Here is a 25,581-nt window from a genome sequence, read left to right as displayed (position 1 = left end):
CGTGGGTCCGACGTATACTAACGGACTGCGGCCGATTTAAAGGCTACCACCTAGCAAGTGTGGTGTCTGGCGGTGACATCACAGAGGGTCCCCCTTGTCAGTTGCCGACGGCCTTCACGAGAGCAGAAAGCGTAGAGTTGTCAGTACTAACAGACATGCAACACTGCGTGGACTAACCGCAGACATCAATGTGGGACGTACGACGAACGCATCCGTTAATAGAGTGCGGCGAAATTTCGGGTTAATGGACTGTGGTAGCAGACGACCGACGTGAGTGCCTTTTCTAACAGCGCGACTTCGCCTGCCGCCCCTGTCCTGGGCTCGTCACCAAATGTACGAGGTGCATTCAAGTTTTAAGGCGTCCGATTTTTTTCTAATTAACTACTCACCCGAAATCGATGAAACTGGCGTTACTTCTCGACGTAATCGCCCTGCAGACGTACACATTTTTCACAACGCTGACGCCATGATTCCATAGCAGCGGCGAAGGCTTCTTTAGGAGTCTGTTTTGACCACTGGAAAATCGCTGAGGCAATAGCAGCACGGCTGGTGAATGTGCGGCCACGGAGAGTGTCTTTCATTGTTGGAAAAAGCCAAAAGTCACTAGGAGCCAGGTCAGGTGAGTAGGGAGCATGAGGAATCACTTCAAAGTTGTTATCACGAAGAAACTGTTGCGTAACGTTAGCTCGATGTGCGGGTGCGTTATCTTGGTGAAACAGCACACGCCCATCCCTTCCCGGACGTTTTTGTTGCAGTGCAGGAAGGAATTTGTTCTTCAAAACATTTTCGTAGGATGCACCTGTTACCGTAGTGCCCTTTGGAACGCAATGGGTAAGGATTACGCCCTCGCTGTCCCAGAACATGGACACCATCATTTTTTCAGCACTGGCAGTTACCCGAAATTTTTTTGGTTGTGGTGGATCTGTGTGCTTCCATTGAGCTGACTGGCGCTTTGTTTCTGGATTGAAAAATGACATCCACATCTCATCCATTGTCACAACCGACGAAAAGAAAGTCCCATTCGTGCTGTCGTTGCGTGTCAACATTGCTCGGCAACGTGCCACACGGGCAGCCGTGTGGTCGTCCGTCAGCATTTGTTGCACCCACCTGGATGACACGTTTCGCATTTTCAGGTGGTCATGCAGGATTGTGTGCACAGAACCCACAGAAATGCCAACTCTGGAGGCGATCTGTTCAACAGTCATTCGGCGATCCCCCAAAACAATTCTCACCACTTTCTCGATCGTGTCGTCAGACCGGTTTGTGCGAGCCCGAGGTTGTTTTGGTTTGTTGTCACACAATGTTCTGCCTTCATTAAACTGTCGCACCCACGAACACACTTTCAACACATCCATAACTACATCACCACATGTCTCCTTCAACTGTTGATGAATTTCAATCGGTTTCACACCACGCAAATTCAGAAAACGAATGATTGCACACTGTTCAAGTAAGGAAAACGTAGCCATTTTAAGTATTTAAAACAGTTCTCATTCTCGCTGCTGGCGGTAAAATTCCATCTGCCGTACGGTCCTGCCATCTCTGGGACTTATTGACAATGAACGCGGCCTCATTTTAAAACAATGCGCATGTTTCTATCTCTTTCCAGTCCGAAGAAAAAAATCGGAGACCTTAGAACTTGAATGCACCTCGTATTGTACCCTAGACGACTGGAAAGCAGTGGCCTGATCAGATGACTCCCGATATCGGTCGGTAAGAGCTGATGGTAGGATTCGAATGTGGCACAGATCCAACGAAGCCGTGGACTCAAGCTGACAAGGTACTGTCCAAGCTGGTGGCGGCTCCATAATGGTGTGGACTGTGTTTACAGGGAATGGACTGGGTCCTCTGGTCCAGTTGAATTGATCGTTGACTGGGAATGGTTATGTTCGGCTACTTGGAAACCATTTTCATTCATGAACATCGTGTTCCCAAAGAATGATGGAATTTTTATGGATGACATTGCGGCATGTCACTGGGCCACAATTGTTCGCGATTGATTTGAAAAAAAAAAAATTCTGGACAATTCGAGCGAAGGGTTTTGCCACCAAGATCGCACGATATGAACCCCATCGAACATTTATGAGACATAATCTAGTGGTCATTTCTTGCATAAAATTTTGCATGGCAACGCTTTCGCAGTTGTGAACGTCTGTAGAGGCAGTATGGTTCAGTTTTTCTGCTGGAAACTTCCAACGGCTCGTTGAGTCCACGCCACGTCGAGTTGCTGCACTACCCCGGGAAAAAGGAGGTCCGACACGAAATTCGAAGATATCACACGACTTTTCTCATCTTAATGTATGCCTAGCTGCAAGTTAATGAGACCAGTGTAAAGCAATATGTATATGAGGGCAGGGTCTGTGCCTACGTACTCCACGAAATGTTGCTTCTGTAAAAGGAAAACAGCCCATAGAACAAGCTGGATTCCGCAGTGGTTTCAGTACAATTGACCATATAAACACACTGCGTGAGGTAATCAGTCGAGCCAATGAGTATGAAATGCCACTATGCATAGCCTTCATTGACTTCGAAAAAGCCTTTGATTCTGTCAGTCACATTGCAGTCATATAAGCACTGGCCGACCAAGGAGTGGAAACAAAATATATAAACATATTGTGCAACATTTAAGACACGTCTGAAGCATCTATCGACATAGGAAAAGAACAAGTGCGAATTTCCCATTGGAAAAGGAGTAAATCAGGGCGATCCTATATCCCCGAAGTTATTTATAGCAGTTCTCGAGATGGCTATGTCCAAAATTATTTGGAACAACAGAGGAATAAGGATAAATGGTAAAAGGCTCACTAACCTGAGGTTTTCTGACGATATAGTGCTCCTAGCTAACAGTAAGATGGAAATGTAGTCCTGTATAAAAGACTTAACAGATCGTTGTCAGGAAGTTGGACTTAAAATAAATTACTCTAAAACTAAGGTTATGCATAATAAGTGGGTGGCTGCAGGACAAGTAACACTAAATGGCAACATCCTAAACAATGTTACAGAATACGTTTATCTGGGGCAATTAATTGACACAAAAAGGGATTTGAAATCTGAAATTTTTCGTCGAATTAAACTAGGTTGGAGGGCTTACGGAAAGAATGTAAAAGTTTTCAAATCTAATATGCCAGTCTACTTAAAGAAGACAGTTTTTGATCAGTGTGTCCTACCGGTTTTAACGTACGGGTGTAAAACTTAGACTCAAATGAATTTTTCAAAAGGAAACTTAGAACTGCTCAGAGAGATATGGTTAAGTCAATGTCAGGTCTCACTAACAAATATCGACAGAAAAGGGAAGGCATTAGAGCAATAACAGGAGTAATAGATATTACAGAACCGGTTAAGACTCTAAAATGGCAGTGGGCAGCACATATTGCACGAACGAAGGATGGAAAATGGACAAAATCAGTTTTAGAGTAGATTCCCAGAGAAAAACGAAGACCACGAGGGAGACCACCTGATCGCTGGGATAAGGAACTCAGGAAAGTTGCGGGCTTCAACTGGCAGAAGACAGCAGCGGACAGAGATGCATGGAAAAACCTTTTAAAAATGTATTTAATAGCTTAAAGAGGCTATATCTTGTATATATTGAATTAACTGAGCAATAAATAAATAAATAAACATTGCTAAATATATTTCTATTGCTTAGAGGAAAGAAGTTGAAAAAAAGATTTTGTCGCTCATAACTGAGTTAAGATGCAAATATATTTTGTAATTTACATTTTTTCTTAAATGGCCCATAATACATGCCGTTCCCCAAATGACTAGGAATTAAATAACAGGGTGAACCAAATATTGTGTTCAGCACAATAATAATTACTAAAAAAAGTTAATTTTCATTTAATGATTTACGCTTCTGCAGTTCGCGACCTATTGTCTGTAGTCATTGGGTGTGGCGGAGAGTAATGGTGGCTACACTACTCATGTATGGCGTATAAATTTCTTGAACTGTGGACTAATCAATTCTTCTTGCTGCCGTTTCAACGTCCATAACATAGCCCAACATCTTGTACCAAAGCCGTAATAATTCAGCAGTCTCGTCATCGAAGCTACTGTTCAACAATTCCCGACAAGGCATCACCTGCTGCGTCTGAGTGTTGCATCTTTCACTGCTGACTACAAGCCGTGTGCTCTCGTTGCTGTTCACTCTAAAGGTAGCGCTCAAAAACCCAAGCCATCTTTTATGCTTCCCGCAGTAACTTCCATACAGTACAAAAGCACTCGATCTTTTACACAACACATAGGCTATACATTGTCCCTAAGGGAGTACCATTTTATACAAATGACAACCTGCACAAATACATGAAATTGCTTACACAAATATTTTCATTTCATTAATCCATGACAAAATATTATTTAGTAAATTATACATTTACATATTCCTTTACATAATTTACAAACATATTAGCAAAGCACATATTCCATATAGTCTTTATATATCACAGTTATATTATGACAATACTTAAAGCAAAAAATTTTTATTAATTAGATAACTGATTGAATAATAGTATTACATATGCCCCTGTTTCAGTTACGTGTCCTAACAGGTAAGCATAATTGAAATATACAAGAAAAGCTGTGTTCATTATTTCATCAAATGTCAAACATTTTCTTAATGAAAGCGTTGTGTAAACCTTATACACTTTGTGCAGAGATTGTACACTGAAATGACATTATAAAATTTATCATAAAATCGCACTTTATTTAGAAAACACTTTCACATAAATTATACAAAATATTACGTACCATTGGAAAAGCTTACTACTTGCCGTATAGGTACTATGGCAGTCCTTTTGGTTCCTCTGAACCATATTGCACAAACTTCGCTTTTTGGTTGTCTCTTAATAAGATTATAAGCAGTCTATTTTCCACTTTATGTAATTACACTCTATGTAAGTTTGTTTGTTGGGTGCCTTTACATTGACATTGGGCAGTCCTTTGGTATCAAAATTATATGTTTGCTATGCCACTTAGGCTGCATTATTTTAGTTAACAGTGCTCTAAGTGACACATTTGCTTTATTCATTCCATCATTAATATATACAGAAACAAGTACTTCACAACCTGAAACTTGAGATGGATTACTATAGGTGCATCAGTATTAGAAACAACATACAGATTTGCCACCATTAATAACTGTTGGAATCTTACTCTTTTCTGACTACATATTTCTTTCGGTGACTATTTTTCTGACTCCTACTAGTTTTCTGGATTTCGGATATTCCAGGAAATATGCATTTGGGTGTGGTATTCCTTGAATTTCAAAAGTGCCATAATAAACTGTTTAAATTTGGATATCTCATGATTTACCTCACTGGATTTTTCGCTAGCTTTCACAATAACTAGTTCACCAATATTAAAACTTGTGAATTTTAATTTTTCACTGCGCGTTTTGGCTCTTACTTCTGCTTTTCTTCTACTTAACTGCCTTACCAATTCCTTTTATTCTAAACAAATCTACCTCTTTGCTGAGAGGATATTCTAATATTTCCTCCATTAAACTCTTACTTTTGTAGTCTAATTTAATTTATACAAGAGTGAAGCCAGTGTATTCGTGTTGTAATGAATTGATGATTACTTTAAATTTTGGAATAAATATGCTCCAAGTTCTATGATTTCGGTGACAGTAAGTTCCACATCTACATCTACATCTACATCTACATCCATACTCCGCAAGCCACCTGACGGTGTGTGGCGGAGGATAGTTTTCCTAACTCTCGCATGTAGTGTTCTTCAGGATACTGGGTGGGTGAAAAGCTGAAATGTGTGTTACTTGTACTCCCCTTTGTTCTATACCTTCTAACCATGATTTAGCAATAAACTATGAACCATTGCAGCCAGTACACTCTTTGGTGTTCCTAATGCATTTAAGTAATCTAGTATTTTATTGAATATTGCTTTGGCTGTAGCTTTTCTGAGGGGATAAAGGTTAATAAATTTCGAAAAAGCGTCTAAAATTACTAGTATGTATGTGAAATTTCCAATAGTTATTAGAGGGGCCCATACAGGTCTACACACAGTAATTCTAAGTTATATTCGATTTTTGAGGTTCTGCATAGCTCCTCTGTTAATATTGTTTGTCACCTTAGCCCTTTGATAAACATCACAAGATTTTAAACGTTCTGTAACCTTCTTCAATGCATTGCTTACAATTTTGACTACACTTACTATTTTCTTATAGCGCTTTTTCAGTGTACAATGGCCATACGAAAAAATATAAGTAATCAATTAGTACCACTTCAAATTGTGATGACCAACAAACTTGCCATTATCCACTGCTATTTCCTTTTCTAATATTAGTACACCTTGAAAGATTTTGTAAAATTTTGGTATCTGTGGATAATCATCACCGTCAAATTTGACCTACAATGATTGCTACACTTCGTCGTCGTTTTGAAATCTTCTGATGCTTTTACATATAGTAGATATTCTTTTACATCCAGTTATTTCTTGCAAATATAACAATTTCAATGTTCTTTCGTCATTGTTTTCCAGATTAGTTTTCCCTTTGCTTTCAGATAGCCTTGGAAGTGCATCTGCCACCTGATTTTCGGATCCTTTTACATAAGGTATCTCATAGTCGTATTGTTGTAGGTATAATGCCCAACGAGATAACATCTGGTTCAGTAGTTTACAATGCTTCAAAAATGTAAGGGCTTTATGGTTTTTATGTATTACAATTTTGTGTCCCCATAAATAATAACGAAAGTTTTTCAGTCCCCAAATTATTGCTAATACCTCCTTTTTCAAAATAGTGTAGTTTCATTCATATTTTATTAATGTTCTGCTTGCGAAAGCAATGGCTTCGTGAACAATTTCCCCTTGATATTCTATTTCCTAAAAGATTTTTACTCCTGTCCCATAGTTACTACCATCCATAATGGTAATTATAAACCAGGGTGGTGTAAAACGGTGTTTGTACGCAATTCCCTTCTCATTTCTTCAAAATGTCTTCCGTATTCAGAGGTCCAAACGAATGTACTGTTCTGTTGCTTAAAGCTTGACTATTAAGATGTTGCCCCTTTACGAATTTTCTATAGAATCTGCATAAACCTAAAAAGTTTTTAACTGTTTCCTAGTCTTTGGAGGAAAACACCTTTTAATAGCTTTTAGTTTCTCAGGATCCTGCTGTGTTTCCCCTGTTGTAATAATATGGCCTAAAAATTTAATTTCTTTTCTCTCCAGTTCATATTTCTTAAATCACAGAGTCATTCTTCCTCTCTGCTATGCAATGAATACCAGTTGCAGTAGTTCCTGATGTGTTGTGTGGCTGCTACTAATCGTCTACAAAAATTGTGAGCCTACTGCTTAATTCTCTTCCTAACACCCAATATAAAGCACGTACGAACACAGAAACTGAAATATTTAAGCCATCCATAATGGATGTAGTGATAACACTTTCTAGTGAAAAGGAAAGCTGTATACTTTCTCGATTCAACATCCAAACCGATTTGCCAGCGACTGGCCGTCATGTCCAGGCTTGATAAATATTTAATATCGTAAAATGTTGCAACATTTCGTGTAATGGTTCAGGACGATCTCTTTCTTTCTTAACCACCTTATTTAAAGTTCTGGCACTAACTGTCGCTGTTACTCCATCTTCGTCTTACCTACAATAATCAATGGATCATTACTTGCACTGTTGCTACGCTCTATAACCCGTCATTCAAGCATCTTGTCAATTTCGGCTTGAACAGCCTGTTTTTCGCTGCCGGTATCGGATATGGGTAAACGAAAAACTGTTTATGTGACATATTTCCAAATAATATTCGAAATTTCTCTCTCTGCCAGGAGTATCTGAGAAAACGCTATAATTTTGTTACAGAATTTGTAGCAACTCATTTTTCTGTGTTGGATCTAAATATGGTATGTCAATGACAATTTTCCTAAATTATTATAACATTTTGTCTAAAATTTTGATGCTTAGTACGTGATAACTTTCAAATAGTTCTGATAATCCTTTATTATCTGTATCAATATCCATCATCATAGACTCAAATTTCGATTCCATGTTTTCGTGTGTTTCTTCAAGTCTATGTTTACGATTCTTTCTTCATTCATAATGCTAACTATTTCATCTGCACAGTTAATTACTACTTGTTACTTCTGTAACCAATCTATGCCCATTATTACTTCGGTCTATGTTCTGAGATCACCAGGATATCGCGTGTAAAAACACAACCTTGTATTACAAATTATATTAAAACTTGCGGTTTACTTTTTCTTCAAGTCGCGGCTACAATTCGGATTCCTTGCACAGACATTACGACTATACCTTATTTGTCTTCTATGTATTCGTAAAAAGATTGAGATAAAGCACTAATTATAGAGTCAGTGTTCATAAAGATCTAATTTCGTAGCCAGAAACGTCTATCTAAATTATAGTTTGTTTACTTACTTTCACCTCCGTATTCTCATGTTCTTTTCAGAGTAAGTATTGATCTAGCATTGCATCTTCCCATGAAACGGCGTTCATTTCTTTAAATTCCGAGTCAGGGTGCTCTTTCTTCTTTCTGATTGCAAATTCTTTCACGCTCTTCAGTCTTCAGTTCTTGTTTGTTACTAATCATTTCGTCCGGTGGTTTCTTTTTCTTTGACTCCGTAATGTCTTCTGGATCCTGTATTGAAATTATTCCTTCTTCGCGTGGCTCGTCTTCTAGTGTTTTTCTTTCTTCTTGGACAAGTTCTTCTTCATATTTGATATCTCGTTTCGGCAACTTTCGCACGGAATTTTCTCATTTTCTGGCATTATTGTTTCTATAAGACAGAGGTTTTCAGTAAGCTTCTTTTCTTCTGATTCTGAATCACTTGATCGAACTATATATTCGTTTTCACTTAATTCGACATCTTCAGTATTACCTTGGGTTTCCAAGATAAAAGCCCTTCTTAAATTATTTGAGAATTCTAGGTCACTGCTGGTCTCATAGTTCTGAATTCGTTCGATAGTAACGAGTTTCTCTTGCTGATCTTCATTACCAGTTAGATTATTTTTAGTAAGTTTTAGTTCATCTTCATCCGAACTGTCTTCCTCATCTTCCCTGACGTCATCAGTTTGCACTTCATATACGTTGTAATGTTTGTGGATTTCTATCGATCGCACAAATTCATTTTCCTTTAGGTCAGGCTTTTGGATCACTGTGTGGCTCCAACATAGAAGCCCTTCTTAAATTCCTTGAGAATTCTAGATCACTGCCAGTCTCATAGTTCATGCACTTCTGAATTCGTTCGATAGTAATGAGTTCCTCTTTCTTATCTTCATTACCAGTTAGATTATTTTTTGTAAGTTTTAGTTCATCTTCATCCGAACTGTTTTCCTCATCTTCCCTGACGTCATCAGCTTGCAATTCATATACTTTGTAATCCTTGTGGATTTCTATCAGTCGCACCAATTCGTTTTCCTTTAAGTCGGGCTTTTGAATGACAGAAACATTTTTCGCAAATTCGTTGTCATGCAGTGACTCTTTAGCAACTTGTAAATTTTTATTTTCCATTGCGTGTCCACTTACGACCTCTTCATTTACCGTAACGTTAGCTACACGCATGCTCTGTACGGTGCTTTTGGATTCATTCGCAATTTTCCGCTCGCGAACTCTGCGCTGCTACGTTAAATAGATCTTTATCCTAGCCATATTTTCGGGCGCAGTAACGGTATCTTCATATTCTGTCCATTGACGGAACTTGTTAAAGCGAGCGAATCACCGTCTACTCGCTTACTTGCTGCATCGGAATTTGATTCTTTTGATTCTTACAGCCTGATATCTTCGCTCGATAAAGGACCGAATTTATTTTCGTTATTTATCGTGGTTACTTGTACCATTTTTAAGTAAACCACTACACGGAATTTTATTGAGTGTGCAGAGGTAAAGACGCATTGCGTAGACTTTGCGTATACTTCATTTTTGGTAATACATTACTGAGTATGAAATTTAACTAACATGTCGAAATTGTTTTTAAAGTTGTGAGCAGAACGATAGCTATGACCGTTATCGAGATATTGGATGACATCTCGGCGGACAGGCGCCGCGGTGGCCGCGTGCAGGTCGCTCGCGATGCGACCTATACTTCGTCCCGCTCGTCGTAAATCATGTGGTAATACCAGCCCCAAATTTAGTAAATGGTTCAAGAAATCGAAACATGATAGCTCGTAAAGACTCACTTATTTTGTCGCATGATCCGCCCGGCGGATTTGTGTCGAGGTCCGGTGAGCCGGTCAGTCTGTGGATGGTTTTTAGGCGGTTTTCCATCTGCCTCGGCAAATGCGGGCTGGATCCCCTTATTCCGCCTCAGCTACACTATGTCGGCGATTGCTGCGCAAACAAGTTATCCACGTACGCGTACACCACCATCACTCTTACCACGCAAACATAGGGGTTACACTCGTCTGGTGTGAGACGTTCCCTGGGGGGTCCACCGGCGGACGAACCGCACAATAACCCTGGGTACGGTGTGGGGCGGCGGAGGGGTGAAGTGGACTGCGGTAGTCGTCGTGGGGTTGTGGACCATTGCGGCTGCGGCGGAGACGGAGTCTCTCCGCCGTTTCTGGGTCCCCCGTTAACTTAACATAACAAAAAATGGTTCAAATGGCTCTGAGCACTATGGGACTTAACTTCTGAGGTCATCAGTCCCCTAGAACTTAGAACTACTTAAATCTAACTAACCTAACGACATCACACACATCCATGCCCGAGGCAGGATTCGAACCTGCCACCGTAGCGGTCGCGCGGTATAACATAACATAACTATAGTTTTGCACAATTGATCGATGAACTTTTTTAAACGGCGTTTAATAGCATGTGAAATGAGAATTACAGTGACATGAAACACATTAATATTTACAATATTCTATAGAGACCTACAGAAGCTAAACCGAAACTAATTTGCTGGTATGCCATAAGATGTAAGTTGCTAAGTATCTTCAACTATTGATTATATCGTTATGAGAGTAACAAACGCCTTTCTCTTGCTGCAATGTAAGTTCTTGTTTCGCCAGTTGCTGTACGGAATCTTCAGTGGAGTCTAGAATATTTCAATTTTGTTTTGATATGCGATATTTGTAGTTTATAAAACAGTTCAAGACTTATTTTTCACGTACATAAGTGATTACTTACAGTTAATCGAGTTTTTAGCTGACATCTGCGTTTCCTCTCATCTGGTCACATGCTGGAGGCCACACTAAACTTACATGAGCACATTTTCACGTTCGCACAGTTTTTCTTCACAATTTTCATGCTCTTTGCGCTGATTGGTGTGAAGCCCTATTATTCTTCTGTTACTATCTGTAGTCATTTTGCCGGATACTATGATTTAACGTCATAACTACAGTGCGTTCACTTTTGGCTCTTCCTGTTTCAATTGTTTATGTACATGTTGCAAACGTAACGAATTATATGCTGAAAATTCACGTCTGTTCATTTCTGTTCTCCTTATATGTGTGTGTGGCTAGTCAAAAAGAGTTATAAAAAGTTGAATGTGAACGCAATAGCTTTAAAAGAGTAGTTGAAGGTTTTGGTGTTCAGCTGATTTGAGGTTTGGTTTAAATGTTTTGTGGAGTGGTTCATATAGGAGTAAACTCACTGCTTACATTAATAAATGAAATAGTAGAATAGCAGTTCAGCACATGATTATTATCAGAATATTATCATCCAACCCATTTGTCCTCACCTTTACATGAACCACTCCACTAAACATTTAATTTAAAAGTGGAATTAGCTGAACACGAAAATTTTCAACCACTCTCTGACAACTGTTACATTCACGCTGAACTTTCTACAACTCACCCTGACTAACTACACACACACACACACACACACACACACACACACACACACACACACAGAGAGAGAGAGAGAGAGAGAGAGAGAGAGAGAACAGAAATGAACAGACTTTAGCTTTCAGCATCTGCTTCGTTAGGTTGGCAACAAACCAAGTAAGAAGAGATATAAATTGAACATACGGTTCTTTAAATCAGTTTTTGGTAAAATATCCGCAGCTAGTGACGGAAGAATAATAGTGTTCCATACCAATTAGCCGAAAGAGCATTAAAACTGTGAAGAAAGAAGTATGTAACGTGAAACTGTGCTTCTGTATCGGTAAATGAAGTTGTAAGCGTGACGTACAGCCTGCGATCAGATGAAAGGAAACGCAGATTCCAGGTAAAAGATCTGTTAACTGTAAGTAACCACTGATTTACGTAAAAAATAAGGCTTGAACTATTTTATAGTCTACAAATATTGCAAAGATTCCACTGGAAATGCCTTACAGCAGAAGATGAAACGCGTCTGGGACAAATAAAATACATCTCAGGAAGAAAAAGGTGTTTGTTATTTACAATACGAATATTTCATATTCTGTGCTTTCTGCTGGTCATGGCCACTTAAACGCACTTGTTATTAATTATTTCGTTTTATCTTTAGACACTTCGTTTATTTGCAACGTTTAGAATAGTTTAAAATTACACGTAATAATACCAGATTGCCAATTACTCTTTCCAGCATCGCTAAAATAGTCTTTACTGGCAGGATATATAGCCTCTGATATGTCAATTTCTTTTACCGAAAGATTTTAATGTCTCACTGATCCCTGTCTTGCAAGTAGCTATGAAGGCCTAGTCATTATAATTGGCTTCACAGTTACCACTTTAGGTGATACGATCCAGTTGACGATTCGATATTTAGTTGCCAAAAAAATCTATTTATTCTTTGATTAAACTGCTTTCCCAACACAAGCGGTAATTGAAAATAGTTTCATGCTATGTTAATGCCTCCTTTAATAGTCTGTGAATGGTCACATGATATTTTAAGTCGGCGGAAAAGCCTCAACCTCACAAGAAACATGTGACAGCATATGAAGAACTGCATTACGATACATTTGCCACCGATGACTTCTACACAATCTGCGAGCTGCCAGTGCATTCGAAAGTAAATAGTCACTGGTTGTTGGTTCATGAAGGAATACATGTCTACGAAAAATTCCACAAATGGCAGAATGGCCAAAACAGTAATTCAGCTTTATCATTTTCTGACCGTCACCATAAGAAAACTGAATTCAACATGTAACTTTTCCTTAACATAAGGCTATTTGCAGTCAGTAATAGGGATGCATACACAAATACATTACAAGTTATATGCACTACAGGCTATATTAAATAAATATTATTGCTATAAATACACAACTGACGTTCCTTGCTGGGGTCTTCAGACTGCAGACTGTGTTGATACAGTGCTCCACAGTAGTCTATTCTGTGTAGGCCTCTTCATCTCTACGTAACTATTGTATCCTACATCCATTCGAATCTGGTTATCGTTGGCAAGCCTTGGTGTCTTTCTCCCTCTCGTTCTCTCTCTACAGTTTAGCCTCCATTACCAAACTGACGATTTCTTGATGCCCCAGAATGGTTCAAATGGCTCTGAGCACTATGGGACTTAACATCTGTGGTCATCAGTCCCCTAGAACTTAGAACTACTTAAACCTAACTAACCTAAGGACACCACACACATCCATGCCCGAGGCAGGATTCGAACTTGCCACCGTAGCAGTCGCGCGGTTCCGGACTGAGCGCCTAGAACCGCTAGACCACCGCGGCCGGCCCCCAGAATGTGTCCAGCCAATTAATCCCCTCTTTTAGATAAGTTGAGCCATAATTTCCTTTTCCTCCTCAGTTTAATTCAGTACCTCTCATTAGTTATATGATTTAAATATCTATTCTACTTAGCGAGGTGGCTCAGTGGTTAGCACACTGGACTCGCTTTCGGGAGGACGACGGTTCAATCCCGCGTCCGGCCATCCTGATTTAGGTTTTCCATGATTTCCCTAAATCTCTCCAGGCAAATGCCGGGATGGTTCCTTTGAAAGGGCACGGCCGACTTCCTTCCCCGTCCTTCCCTAATCCGATGAGACCGATGACCTCGCTGTTTGGTCTCTTCCCCCAAACAACCCAACCCCACTCTACATATCTAACCTTCAGCATTCTTCTTTAGCACCACATTTTGAAAGGGTCCATTGTCTCCTTGACAGAACTGTTCATCGTCCACGTTTCACTTACATACAAGGCTACACCCCACACAAATACCTTTATAAAATGCTACCCAACCATTTAAATTTACATTCGATATCAATAACTTTCCCTTTCCAGAAACGGTTTTCTTGTTGTTGGCAGTCTGCATTTTATATCCTCTCTACTTCTGCCTTCTCAGTTACTGCTTCCCTTTCACTGAAGTCGTATAACTGCAGTTTGGATTCTGTACAAATGGTAGATCATACGGTGTTCCTGTGTTTTTTCTCTGATAACTACAGAGGTTCGAAGAGTGTCTTTCAGTTAAGATGGTCAAAACCTTTCTTTAAATATACAAATGTTAAAAAGACAGGTTTGTCTTTCTTCAGTTTGTCTACTAAGTTAAATGGTAGGATCAGTATTGCCTTCCATGCTCAGACATTTCACAGGAGACTAACACTGTCCTAATGTTACTTTGTATAGCCCCTCCCCCTCTCCATTTTACATATTCCTTCCGCCATCTGGAGTTCTTTTCTTTACTTAGTTTTAGCTTTCCAAATGAGCTCTTGACAGTTGCTTCTCTTCTGAGCAAAGTTTTCTTTCCTATTTTTCTTATTTGGTTTCGACGTCTATGTTTTCCAAGTGCAAAACCGCAGTTGCTGTTTTGGACTCCGTCAATGTCGTTTTTTAGACATTTCTTTTCCCTATGGCCTACTTTATTTGCTGCTTTTTTATATTTTCCCTGTCGACAATTAATTCAATATATCGTGTTTTATCCAGGGATTTCTACTGTATCTTTTTCCCTCTTACGTCCTTTGCTGCCTTCTACACTTCTTCTCTCAAAGAGATCCGCTCATATTGTAGTGGATTCCTTTCTCTGTTTCAGTCAGTCGTTGCCTGATGGTTCCTTTAAAGTTATCGAAAAACTCTGAATGTTTTCTCGTTCAAGTTCTATCTTCTTAATTTGCTACCGTTTAGTATCTCTTTAGTTGTAAGCTGCAGTTCATAACCAATAAATTATCGTCTGTCTACGTCTGCACCAGGAAGTGTCTTACAATTTAAAATCTGTTTCGAATCCTCTGTACCAAATATGCATCCTTCTTCCATGATTCTTAAGCTAAGTGTTGGCGATGATTAAATTACGCTCTGTGCGACAATTCTTTCAGCTGGCTTCCCATTTCATCCCTTGCCCCAACGCTATGTTTTCCTCCTGTTTTCGTTTCCTATACCTGTCCTCGAATTCCAGTCTCTCATCACATTTTACATTTTTTTTCTCTTAACTTTCCGAATACTCTCTTTCCTCGTACATTGTTTCAGTCTATTAATCATCTGTGGTGTAGGTAGGAATGTAAACTTGAATCACTGTGGTGTGAGTGTTAGCTTTATGTCTATGTTGGGAATGATAATGTTAATGGCAGTTTAGAGAGGGAGCTGAGTTTGGTGATACTACTTCATTGGTAGTTTCAGTAACTAACATTTTATCTTAACACAGCAAATACTGAGGATAATTGTCAGACATTTCCAATTACAAGTAAATGACTACCACATAACAGGTAATGTACACTACTGGCCATTAAAACTGCTACACCAAGACGAAATGCAGATGATGAACGGGTATTCATTGGACAAATATATTATACTAGAACTGAAACGTGATTACATTTTCACGCAATTTGGGTGCATAGATCCTGAGAAATCAGTACCCAGAACAACCACCTCTGGCCGTAATAACGGCCTTCATACGCCTGGGCATTGAGTCAAACAGAGTTTGGATGGCGTGTACAGGTACAGCTGCCCATGCACCTTCAACACGATACCACAGTTCATCAAGAGTAGTGACTGGCGTATTGTGACGAGCCAGTTGCTCGGCCACCATTGACCAGACGTTTTCAGTTGGTGACAGATCTGGAGAATGTGCTGGCCAGGGCAACAGCCGAACATTTTCTGTATACAAAAAGGCCCGTACAGGACCTGCAAAATGCAGTCGTGCATTATCCTGCTGAAATGTAGGGTTTCGCAGGGATGGAATGAAGGGTAGAGCCACGGGTCGTAACACATCTGAAATGTAACGTCTACTGTTCAAAGTGCCGTCAATGCGAACGAGAGGTGACCGACACGTATAACGAATGGCACCCCATATCATCACGCCGGGTGATACGCCAGTATGACGATGACGAATACACGCTTCCAATGTGTGTTCACCGCGATGTCTCCAAACACGGATGCGACCATCATGATGCTGTAAACAGAACCTGGATTCATCCGAAAAAATGACGTTTTGCCATTCGTGCACCCAGGTTCGTCGTTGTGTACACCATCGTAGGCGCTCCTGTCTGTGATGCAGCGTCAAGGTCTCCGAGCTGATAGTCCATGCTGCTGCAAACGTCGTCGAACTGTTCGTGCAGATGGTTGTTGTCTTGCAAACGTCCCCATCTGTTGACTCAGGGATCGAGACGTGGCTGCACGATCCGTTACAGCCATGCGGATAAGATACCTGTCATCTTGACTACTAGTGATACGAGGCCGTTGGGATCCAGCACGGCGTTCCGTAGTACCCTCCTGAACCCACCGATTCCATATTCTGCTAACAGTCATTGGAACTCGACCAACGCGAGCAGCAAGTCGCGATACGATAAACCGCAATCGCGGTAGGCTACAATCCGAAATTTATCAAAGTCGGAAACGTGATGGTACGCATTTCTCCTCCTTACACGAGGCATCACAACAACGTTTCACCAGGCAACGCCGGTCAACTGTTGTTTGTGTACGAGAAATCGGTTGGAAACTTTCCTCATGTCAGCACGTTGTAGGTGTCGTCACCGGCTCCAACCTTGTGTGAATGCTCTGAAAAGCTAATCACTTGCATGTCACAGCATCTTCTGCCTGTCGGTTAAATTTCGCGTCTGTAGCACGTCATCTTCGTGGTGTAGCAATTTTAATGGCCAGTAGTGTTGTATCATTACAGTAAACTCTATTTAGGTACTTCATTTTGCAATACAGTGCTGTTATGAAAGTAACAATAAGTTTCTGTTCCAGGGCGATCGGTTTCCTAAATGAGATAGTAAACAGTCATCATCAAATCTATTCTTAGTGAAATGATAAAACATGAATAATGAAATATGTGAAAGAGTATATCATGAAGCAAATTATAAACTGGTATGTCTCCACCCAACCTCGTCTTTCCTTCATGTAGGTTCAAATGGCTCTGAGCACTATGGGACTCAACTGCTGAGGTCATTAGTCCCCTAGAACTTAGAACTAGTTAAACCTAACTAACCTAAGGACATCACAAACATCCATGCCCGAGGCAGGATTCGAACCTGCGACCGTAGCGGTCTTGCGGTTCCAGACTGCAGCGCCTTTAACCGCACGGCCACTTCGGCCGGCTCCTTCATGTAGGTTCATGGTATAGTTAATGAAAAGGACCGGGCGTTTCAGTGGGTCTCGCCCCAAACCGCAGTGGCGATCCGTCATTGGCTACTGCTAGCATCTGTCGCTTCCAAATGGGAACGTCAGTTATTGCGCGGCCAATTATATCATCCGCGATTGTTACAGGAAAATCTTCCTCTACCTCTTCCTCTCTGAACAGAATTAACTGATAGTTGTTATCAGTCTACTTGCCGTTGTTATTTCGACTGTTCCTACTGTTGTCATTCTGACGGAAATCGTGATTTTCTTGCCAGTGGTCTTCGTAAATTACTTTTTTCCTAAAAATGAAGAAAAAGTTCTGTTTTTACTACCCACATACGGCTTAGAATCTTGTGGTAATGCCTTCAGAGGCCGGCCGAAGTGGCCGAGCGGTTCTAGGCGCTACAGTCTGGAACCGCGCGACCGCTAAGGTCGCAGGTTCGAATCTTGCCGCGGGCATGGATGTGTGTGATGTCCTTAGGTTAGTTAGGTTTGAGTAGTTCTAAGTTCTCAGTTCAGCAGTTAAGTCCCATAGTGCTCAGAACCATTTGAACCATTTTTTTGTCTTCAGAGTTACCATATAATTTGGGAATCACTCGTACAGTTCCTTAAGTGAGCCAGCTTCCTATACCATGATTCGCAAGATTCTTTCATAATCAGTCTGCCTTTGCCTTCGAACATTCTAACCATTATAAATTCACGCCAAAGACTGTTTTGTACTTGCTCAGACCTACACTCCTGGAAATTGAAATAAGAACACCGTGAATTCATTGTCCCAGGAAGGGCAAACTTTATTGACACATTCCTGGGGTCAGATACATCACATGATCACACTGACAGAACCACAGGCACATAGACACAGGCAACAGAGCATGCACAATGTCGGCACTAGTACAGTGTATATCCAACTTTTGCAGCAATGCAGGCTGCTATTCTCCCATGGAGACGATCGTAGAGATGCTGGATGTAGTCCTGTGGAACGGCTTGCCATGCCATTTCCACCTGGCGCCTCAGTTGGACCAGCGTTCGTGCTGGACGTGCAGACCGCGTGAGACGACGCTTCATCCAGTCCCAAACATGCTCAATGGGGGACAGATCCGGAGATCTTGCTGGCCAGGGTAGTTGACTTACACCTTCTAGAGCACGTTGGGTGGCACGGGATACATGCGGACGTGCATTGTCCTGTTGGAACAGCAAGTTCCCTTGCCGGTCTAGGAATGGTAGAACGATGGGTTCGATGACGGTTTGGATGTACCGTGCACTATTCAGTGTCCCCTCGACGATCACCAGTGGTGTACGGCCAGTGTAGGAGATCGCTCCCCACACCATGATGCCGGGTGTTGGCCCTGTGTGCCTCGGTCGTATGCAGTCCTGATTGTGGCGCTCACCTGCACGGCGCCAAACACGCATACCACCATCATTGGCACCAAGGCAGAAGCGACTCTCATCGCTGAAGACGACACGTCTCCATTCGTCCCTCCATTCACGCCTGTCGCGACACCACTGGAGGCGGGCTGCACGATGTTGGGGCGTGAGCGGAAGACGGTCTAACGGTGTGCGGGACCGTAGCCCAGCTTCATGGAGACGGTTGCGAATGGTCCTCGCCGATACCCCAGGAGCAACAGTGTCCCTAATTTGCTGGGAGGTGGCGGTGCGGTCCCCTACGGCACTGCGTAGGATCCTACGGTCTTGGCGTGCATCCGTGCGTCGCTGCGGTCCGGTCCCAGGTCGACGGGCACGTGCACCTTCCGCCGACCACTGGCGACAACATCGATGTACTGTGGAGACCTCACGCCCCACGTGTTGAGCAATTCGGCGGTACGTCCACCCGGCCTCCCGCATGCCCACTATACGCCCTCGCTCAAAGTCCGTCAACTGCACATACGGTTCACGTCCACGCTGTCGCATCATGCTACCAGTGTTAAAGACTGCGATGGAGCTCCATATGCCACGGCAAACTGGCTGACACTGACGGCGGCGGTGCACAAATGCTGCGCAGCTAGCGCCATTCGACGGCCAACACCGCGGTTCCTGGTGTGTCCGCTGTGCCGTGCGTGTGATCATTGCTTGTACAGCCCTCTCGCAGTGTCCGGAGCAAGTATGGTGGGTCTGACACACCGGTGTCAATGTGTTCTTTTTTCCATTTCCAGGAGTGTATATTCGTTCATGAACTTTTGTCTAAATTCACCGAAGGTCATTGCTTCAGTGCTTAGGATAATTCCCCATCGTTTAGCATCGCCTGCTAAACCACTAACCATGATGTTTACTTTTTCCTGATCTGTAAGGTTTTCAGGAAATAATATTTCACAGTTCTTTATAGAGTCCACAGGGGATAATCCACTGTGTTTTTAATATGATGACGACGAATGAATCGTAGCCAATGTGAATGACTGCTGGCCAATGCTAAATAGAAACCTACAGTTCTCTTCTTTGCAAAATAATTAGGAGTCATTAGTAAAAAATAATATATTGTACTTAACGGATGGTACCTGAGTCTTCATAGTCAAGAGGAATATGATTACAAACAGAGAGCTATAGAGGCATCACATAGGCCATACTTTAACTAAGCGCCTTGTTAGAGATTGCTTGTTATCAGCTGGAGGCTATACTAATTTCCTAATTGAGGTCCCGAGCACGAGTGGCCGAGCGCACGCTAGAGACTTGTTGCAAGCGGCGCTAGTCTCCACGCGGGGATCCACCGATACTAGTACGGACCGCGGTCGATAACTGCATCCCCTAACAAGTGTGGTATCGAACGTTGATACCACAGTTTTCGATAAGAGCAGAATTTCGCTTCGCCTTCAAGTGCCTTGTTATATGCTGTTCTGTCTACAACACAAGTATTATTACACTTGATCTTTCTATTTCACTAACTTTCTCCTTTATACTGGAATTATTACTACAACACTTATCTCTGCAATGTTCTTCTTCCTTCCCTAGAATTTTCTCAGCCACTTGAACAGTTGTCCTCATCTGAGACAGCTGTTCTTCGTTTACTTTAAACATTACTTTCTGTACCTGGGAAACATTTTTAGCAACCTTTGATTCCACCATAGGCTTGGACTATTCTTGTATTTTCTCTATTTCAGTTTCAAACCTATCATTAATGTCAACAACTTCTGCCTGAATTGTACTAACATTCCGATTTAAATTTGTTACAGCATTCTGTATATTAATGAGTTCCTCAGATAGAAAACATACTCATTTGTTAACTTTTTCTGATTTGTGGTTATTATTTTCCAATTCTTCACTCAGTTTTTTAGTTACTTTGCCTTGTTCCTGACTAATTTTAGTTTGCTTTTCGAGATTTTCGTTTATACTTTCAGAGATTCTAGACTATATTTGCATTTGTTTACTCAGAATTTTAGTATTTTCATTTTGTGCTTGCATTTGTTTACTCAAAAATGTAGCGTTTTATTTTGTGCTGTTAGCTGTGTATTGAAATTGTGTACCTATGTATACAAATAAAATTTTTTCTACACCTTTGATTCCTCCTATGAATCTGCTTCCTCCTTTTCAATTTGAGATCGGCTTAACAGCATAAAAGTTACACCCCCAAGATCCACATTCTCTAAGTGTTTTTCCAGTAGCAAAACTGGTTCATTTGCGTCCTGCTCCTTATCACTGTTTACAGGAGTATCGTCACTTTTATCCTCCTGTATTATTTCCCTATACCGCTTACACTTTTCTTTGTCAATTTTCAGTAATTGTTTAAACCACTTACACTACTGGCCACTAAAATTGCTACACCACGATGATGGCGTGCTACAGACGCGAAATTTAACCGACAGGAAGAAGATGCTGTGATATGCAAATGATTAGCTTTTCAGAGCATTCACACAAGGTTGGCGCCGGTGGCGACACCTACAACGTGCTGACATGAGGAAAGTTTCCAACCGATTTCTCATACACAAACAGCAGTTGACCGGCGTTGCCTGGTGAAACATTGTTACGATGCCTCGTGTAAGGAGGAGAAATGCGTACCATCACGTTTTCGACTTTGATAAAGGTCGGATTGTAACCTACCGCGATTGCGGTTTATCGTATCGCGACATTGCTGCTCGCGTTGTACGAGATCCAATGACTGTTAGCAGAATATGGAATCACTGGGTTCAGGAGGGTAATACGGAACGCCGTGCTGGATCCCAACGGCCTCGTATCACTAGCAGTCGAGATGACGGGTATCTTATCCGCATGGCTGTAACAAATCGTGCAGCCACATCTCGATCCCTGAGTCAACAGATGGGGACGTTTGCAAGACAACAACCATCAGCATGAACAGTTCGACGACGTTTGCAGCAGCATGGACTGTCAGCTCGGAGGCCATAGCTGCGGTTACTCTTGACGCTGCATCACAGACAGGAGCGCCTGCGATGGTGTACTTAATGACAAACCTGGGTGCACGAATGGCAAAACGTCATTTTTTCGGATGAATCCAGGCTCTGTTCACAGCATCATGACGGTCGCATCCGTGTTTGGCGACATCGCGGTGAACGCACATTGGAAGCGTGTATTTGTCATCACCATACTGGCGTATCACCCGGCGTGAAGGTATGAGGTGCCATTGGATACACGTCTCGGTTCGCATTGATGGAACTTTGAACAGTGGACGTTACATTTCAGATGTGTTACGACCCGTGGCTCTACCCTTCATTCGATCCCTGCGAAACCCTACATTTCAGCAGGATAATGCACGACTGCATTTTGCAGGTCCTGTACGGGCCTTTTTGTATACAGAAAATGTTCGACTGCTGCCCTGGCCAGCACATTCTCCAGATCTCTCACCAACTGAAAACGTCTGGTCAATGGTGGCCGAGCAACTGGCTCGTCACAATACGCCAGTCACTACTCTTGATGAACTGTGGTATCGTGTTGAAGGTACATGGGCAACTGTACCTGTACACGCCATCCAAGCTCTGTTTGAGTCAATACCCAGGCGTATCAAGGCCGTTATTACGGCCACAGGTGGTTGTTCTGGGTACTGATTTATCAGGATCTATGCAGCCAAACTGCGTGCAAATGTAATCACATGTCATTTCTAGTATAATATATTTGTCCAATGGATACCCGTTTATCATCTGCATTTCTTCTTGATGTAGCAATTTTAATGGCCAGTAGTGTACTTGTGTAGTCTCTATTGGAGTCAGCCCGATAGTTAAGACTGTATGTAGACGGAATACGACTTATAAGTTTTCTCTGTCTTGATGTCAGGAAGGGTTATTTGTGCACCAGTCAGTTTCCGTGCTTTCTTATTACCCCAGCAGACATACTGCAGAAAGCTATTAATCACCACACAGCAGCTGTTCTGTAAGTTAGACGCTAATTGAAACTACGTGGACGTGATTGGCTCAGAGTGCAGTGGATCACTTGGTAAATACTGTTTGTTAGAGATGAAAACGCGTAAACACATGACCAATTCTGTAGTTGTATATTGTATTCTCCAGCCTCGTAATGGCACATTATTGGCTAAAGCTGGAAGTAGTCGCTAACCTGAACACCTCATAAAATCCGTAAGGTGATCACCAATAATTTACTTCCTGCTAAAAAGTGTGCCCCTTTGGTGTAATTTAGGCTGTGGATATCAGTAACAACATTGTCCAGATCTTCTAGTAATAACCACAAAAGAAAGCATTCATCATTTGGTCTGGTCTTCCTCCCTGATATTTGAAGGATGTTTAGCGCATTGGAGGAAGACATGTTGATACTTTCCACCAACGCAGAAGATTGCTCAGTTGCGACTATCAAGCCTCTTTTTACACTATAAAACCAAAGATGGCGATACGGCTGATCACGTTCGAGATGTTTTAAGTTAAAACACACTCGAAGCTTCTCCGGAACCATCAGAATGTTTCTGCTGAATCCCGCGTCAAGTGCAGGGTTGTGAGGGCCTTTTAAGGAGCGCACCTCACCAACACGGCCCGTAGCGGCGCCGGACTCGTCTTATTGAGTTAATATTGTTCCTTGGCCGCAAAGAACTGTCCTATATAAAGCCAGCCGCTCGCCGGGTCGGCGTGTCCGCTGGATTTTTCCCGGCCCATCGTGGAGACAGCTATAAACCGCTGCCTTGTAGATCGCTCAAAGAAACCAGAAGTAACTGAATTATTTCCGTCTGCTACGCTATTTGCTTGAAGTGCGAGAGTTAATCACTACTTTCCCAGCTTGTTTGGCCGGTCGCGGTGGCCGTGCGGTTCTAGAAGCTTCAGTCCGGAACCACGCGGCTAATACGGTTGCAGGTTCGAATCCTGCCTCGGGCATGGATGTGTGTGATGTCCATGGGTTAGTTAGGTTTAAGTAGTTCTAAGTCTAGGGCACTGATGACCTCAGATGTGAAGTCCCATAGTGCTTAGAGCCATTTGAACCATTTGATCCAGTTCGTGTACTCTTGGGTGAAGATGAATAGAAATATTCAGAATGATTCCGCAAAACCATATGCAAATTGCATAATTGTGTATTAAAAATGTAAGGTAGGAGGGTGATGTGGGCCTTGCATCCATTGTGGACTGGTCGCATCAGTAGCCACCTTGCATTACACCCACCCTTACGCCAGATTTTTGTACAGTGTGTGACACAGCGAAAATTATGTAAGTGCTATGTTACTAAACAAATAAAAATCTAAACTATGACTAGATGTAACCACTGATAAACTTACCGAAATTATGTAAAACATCCATGCAAATCTACAACCATCATGAAATTGAAATGAGACCTAATAAACAGACTGGTGTGTCTCTGAACGTTGGACAGTCGGCCAAGTGTGTCACGCACAACTGAACCTAAGTCCTGACAAATATTCTGGACAAGAAAATAATAGTTGCAATAAATACAAGAGATGACAAATGCCAGCAGACAAAAATTTCCGTAAACTTACGTTAAGGAAGACGCAGATCTTCCTTGTTGTTCTCAGTGTACATCCAAGTGCAGACTAGTATGATATGTAAGTGAAGTAAGAACCAATAATATCAATTAGGTAATTGATGTTTCGTGTATCAAAGTGATTCTAATAACTAGCTGAACTGCGGTGTATAGTGAAAACAATAAATTCGTAAATGAGCGTAACAAATGTGCACAGATATAATGCCGGCCGGTGTGGCCGTGCGGTTCTAGGCGCTTCAGTCTGGAACCGAGTGACCGCTACGGTTGCAGGTTCGAATCCTGCCTCGGGCATGGATGTGTGTGATGTCCTTAGGTTAGTTAGGTTTAAGTAGTTCTAAGTCTAGGGGACTGATGACCACAAATGTTAAGTCCCGTAGTGCTCAGAGCCATTTGAACCATTTGAATAGATATAATTTTAGACTGATCAAATATGAGTCAATGAAGTACTATATGTAGTGCCCCATACACGAAAGAAACAAGAATGTATTACAATGTAAATGTAGTGTGGACATTTAAATAAATTCGTAACATAAAGATCATAAAAACATTCAGGAAAGTGTGAGATTATTTAAATAAACTTGTAAAATTAAATTCATAAAACTTTCCTATTAGTGTGGAATTATTAATGTAGTTATTCAAAGTATTGTAGAAAGTATGAAATTACATAACCACTAATAATTAAGGAAAATATGTGAAATGTGCGACACAGAACATTGTCAAATATTAATACTGAGCAAAAACATATATGTTCACATCACAGAACAGAACCTACTCATTATGCAAAAATAAAGGAAAAATGAAAGAGAACATAGACAGTAATGTACAAATGTAAATATTGAAAAACTTGACACAAATGTGTTGTATTCGGGTTGTGGCGAACAATGAAGTATTTTCCCTAACGTTGGTGTCACTCACACATGGCCACACGCAAGCCTCAACACGAACGTGGTTGGTCACACGAACAGAACGTTTCGATGTGTGACGTGTCCACACATGTGGCGGGTTTAGGGTATGGCGAGAGAGAGAGGATGGCGAGGAGATGTGGTTGGATGATTTCCTTGATCGAGCTCGTCAAGGGAGCACGAGAAGTCAGTTGGACAACACATTGAAGATTATCTCTCCAGGGACGTCCGACGGTGTGACGCGGCTTATTCCGCACATTGATGCGGATGCCGCAGCTGGACTGGCGGCGGTTTGGTGTACAGGTGGCAAGACATCTGGCGTGGCGTGCGCACGGTTTAAAGGGGAAGGTCTCCCCCCATGTTGTGCGTCCGCCTTTCATGGTCAAATCGGACGCCCGAGGTTCTAGAGCG

The sequence above is a fragment of the Schistocerca americana genome, chromosome X (assembly GCF_021461395.2).
Source record: "Schistocerca americana isolate TAMUIC-IGC-003095 chromosome X, iqSchAmer2.1, whole genome shotgun sequence".
In the NCBI taxonomy this organism is placed as follows: Eukaryota; Metazoa; Arthropoda; class Insecta; order Orthoptera; family Acrididae; genus Schistocerca; species Schistocerca americana.
This window is presented reverse-complemented; position numbering follows the sequence as displayed.